The sequence below is a fragment of the Opisthocomus hoazin genome, chromosome Z (genome assembly GCF_030867145.1).
Source record: "Opisthocomus hoazin isolate bOpiHoa1 chromosome Z, bOpiHoa1.hap1, whole genome shotgun sequence".
Taxonomy (NCBI): Eukaryota; Metazoa; Chordata; class Aves; order Opisthocomiformes; family Opisthocomidae; genus Opisthocomus; species Opisthocomus hoazin.
The window spans coordinates 38,975,193-38,979,512 of NC_134454.1; positions in this window are offsets into that span (position 1 = coordinate 38,975,193).

A 4,320-nucleotide genomic window follows, 5' to 3' on the forward strand; every position below is an offset into this window, starting at 1 on the left:
TGGCACAAGCACGCCCTTATGTCTTGAATACCACTATTTGGCTATTAGGCAGAGACGTATTATCACAATGGGGTTGTGTCATTCAGACGCCTTTTTGACAGCGGCCATTGAAGCGAGCGCATCCAGGCCTACACTGAAGCTCACGTGGTTGACAAAAACGCCGATCTGAGCGGACCAATGGCCGCTGTCTACTGAAAAGCTCGCCCATCTCCAAGCACTGGTGGATGAACAAGTGAAGTTGGGGCACTCGGTCCCGTCCACTAGTCCTTGGAATACTCCTGTGTTTACCATTCAGAAAAAGTCCGGAAAATGGAGACTCTTACAAGACCTAAGAGCACTTAATGCAGTAATGCAGGATATGGGGCCGCTACAACCCGGACTACCATCGCCAGCTATGATACCTGAACAATAGGATATCCTGATTCTAGATTTGAAGGATTGCTTTTTTACCATCCTGTTACATCCAGATGATTGTGAAAAGTTTGCACTTACAGTACCCGCCATTAACAGAGCATCACCCACAAAGCGGTACCAATGGGTAGTGCTACCACAAGGTATGAAAAACTCACCAACAATGTGCCAATGGTATGTGGATTTGGTGCTGCAACCTTTCCAACGATCTCATCAGGAACTAATTTTGTATCATTACATGGATGACTAATTATTGGCCTCACGATGCCCAATCCAAGATGACATTGTTCTTGAATTAAAGGGGATGTTGGAAGATTGAGGTTTAGTGGTGGCTCATGAAAAGATTCAACGACAACCCCCATGGAAATATTTGGGCATGACTTTAACTGAAACCGTGACTGGGCCGCAAAAGTTGACTATACGTGCTGACAACGTCAAAACCCTTAATGATGTCCAAAAGTTGGTGGGAGACCTTCAATGGATTCGGAACGTTTGTGGCATAACCAATACGGATTTACAGCCCTTGTATGAACTATTGCAGGACGGAAAGGATCCTTACGAACCACACCAATTAACACAACCAGCAGAGGCAGCACTTCAAATTATCGCACAGAAGATTTCACAGGGTTCTGTCTCCCAGATACTTGAAGGCTCCCCGATCCAGTTATATATCTATGACTCTCAGGAAGAGATCATTGGGATATTGGCTCAATGGCGGGAGCAACAATCAGACCCATTATGCATCCTGGAGTGGATTTTCGGTCCTAGCCATTTCAAACGAACTGTGACCACAAGGATTGAGGCTATTGCGGATATAATCCATGAAGGATGCCAATGAGCAAAAATTATTGCTGGAGCTGTACCACACCAAGTAATAATGCCACTTACATCCCAATTGGTCACACAGTTTTGTCAAACCAATGATGAATTTGCAGCGGCCGTACTGAACCAACTGTTTGTAATAGAAAATCACTACCCGCGTCACCCATTGTTGGAAGACATGTTTATGGTTGTTGCCACGGAATATTGTGACTGATTGCCCGCTAGACGCATTGACAGTGTTTACGGATGCGAGCAGCAAATCGAAGCGTGCTGGGTTTGTGTGGCAACTACATGGCTACTGGTACTCGCACAGCCTTGTGGCGGAAGGATCTGCTCAAATTTTAGAACTTTTAGCAGTAGTGGAAGTATTGAAACGGTGCCCTCAACAACCTCTTAATATTGTGATTGACTCACTATATGTCGTTGGTATCATACAAAGGTTACATTTTGCATTTATCGGTAAGATACAAAACCCATTGCTGTTCAGTGCCATAACTCAGTTATGGCACATGCTTCAACAGCGGCAAGAACCACTACTTGTAGCTCATATTAGAAGTCATACTTCCATTCCTGGGGGCCTAACAGAAGGTAACCACCGTGCGGACCAACTACTGACAGCCACTCCCGTACAACTGTCCACAAGCTTTGATGCTGCACGAGCAGCACATGATTTTTTCCATCAGTCTGTGGCGGCGCTGCAATGACAGTTTTCATTATCCAAAGCAGATGCACGTGCTATTGTTGCAGCCTGCCCTGACTGTGCGAGACTCACTCCTATATAGGATGGTGGTGTAAATCCTCGAGGTCTACAGCCCAGACAACTTTGGCAAACCGATGTGACCGAGTTCCCCCAGTTTGGGCGTTTGAAGCACATCCATGTCTCTGTCGATACGTGTTAGGCTGCCATCTGGGCAACAGCAGCTACTTCTACCAATGCCAAAGCAACCCAACGACATTGGGCGCAAGCCTTTGCTGTGTTGGGAGTACCTGAACAAATTAAAACTGATAATGGCCCAGCCTACAGGTCTCAGGTGGTAGCCCGTTTCCTTCAGCAGTGGGGTGTTAAGCATGTATGGGGCATCCCATACAACTCCACCAGTCAAGCTATTGTTGAGCATTCCCATCGCTTACTAAAAGATCATTTAAATATTTTAAAAAAGGGGGGAAAGCAATCCCCGATAGACTGTCTACACAAAACCCTTTTTGTCCTGAATTGGTTGAATGTTAGAGGAGGTCATAGTGACCCCCCAGCTGTTCGGCACAGGGGAACAAACAAAAATGTCTATGACAATGATGTGGTGTTATTAATGGTATTCCGCCCAGATAAAGGGGTTTGGGAAGGTCCAGTACGACTACTCACTTGGGGGAGGGGATATGCTTATATTTCTACAGATAATGGACAGACGGAGTGGGTGCCGGCAAAATGGATCAAACCCATCTTGAATGAACACGGAAGAAGAAGGGGAGGTGATAAAAAGACAGTGGGCCCGGTTAACAAAGATGCTACATCCTAACGATGTATAGCTGTTATCTGTACTATCTGACGAGTGTCAATATGAATGCCTGCTTTCTAGGGCTCCGGGGTTAAGTTTTGGAGAGTGAATTATTTTGCTCCTTTCTGGTAGTAGAGTTTGCGTACCCAGGTAGGACCCTGCTCTTGAACATCAATGGTCCCAGGGATCGCAGGGCCTCCAGCCGGCACCGAGGGATTCTCAGGGAGAACCTCTGATCACTGGACCAAAAAGTTCTGAGCAGGGACTATTAATAAGACAAAGGCATTCTTCCAGTATTACTTTTGTTGCCTGCCTGCTGTCTGTTCATAAGTCTTTGTAATATTTGGATTTATGTTGAAAACTTGGTGTGCCTCTGTGTGTGTGTGTGGTCGCAACGATAAATGTGTGATTTTATGTTATGGTGTTTGTATTTATGTGACCTGATGGACAGATTTGGTTTTTGTGATCTAATGGATTTGTCTGGACTAAGTAACTGCCTTTGCATCTTCTGGTTTGGTAAGTTTTCGGTTTTTGACTTTAGACTATTGTATCTGCATTCTGATTTATTGGGGCTGCGGAAGTATTTGATGCAGCAGGAAACAGATGGGGAATTTCTGGCTGGTTAATGTCACTAATCAAAATTATATTGCTTATTGTTGTAATAATTATGGCAGTGATTATGTTGGTCCCGTGTATAATACGCATAACACAAAAGGCACTAGAGGTAACTGTGAAGAAAACTTTTGTGATGCAACTAACACAAATTGAGCAAATGTTTTTAAGGCAATGATAAGATAACTTAGCTTTTTTTGAAAAGAAAAAGGGGGAGATGTTGGGGTCGATGTAGCTTGAGAATTAGCACGACTAGGCCGCTTAAGCGAAACAGCATAACTGAACAGGCCGCTGGAAAAGACAGCTAAGAATAGCCATTGAGAAAGTTCTGATAGTGCACATGGTGTGGCTTAGCAAAAACAAGATGTGTTCAAGGACGTGGAGGTGGCCTGTTGCTATTGGTGTTAGTGCATAATTACCAGTCATAAGGGAATGTGGGGCGTGTGCACAGTGTGTGATTTATGTCTGTAGCCTATCTGAATAAGCATAATCGAGTGTATAGATATGGAAAATGTATATAACCGCACAGGCGGAATACTAAAGAAATCCGACTGTGCATCGTATCAATGTGTGTGAGAGTCGTTCCTGTCCTTGCACAGATGCTGAAACTCAGCACCATCCCTTCCACAAAAGCAAGGCATTAACAAAAAGAGCCGGATGCCTTGGTGCTCTCTAAGTGAAAAATCTCTGTCTTGGGCCAGTCCTCTGCAAATGACGCCGTCCTTGGCCTGCCCAAATGTCCTAGCTGACTGCCATGCTGCACCTGGGATCACAGTGCGTCGTGGAGGCAGCAGAGAGTGTAAAGGACAGCAACAAGCAGGTGGTGCTGGCAGGAGAATCCGTCTGGGGACTCCTGGCCATGCCCCCCAGCAGGCTGGTGCCAGCGACGGTGGGGCACGGGGGGAGGAAGAGACACCATGAGAAGGAGGAGAAAGCAGCAGCCAGACACTCTGCCAGAGAAAAATGAGTTTATTTCCTTCTT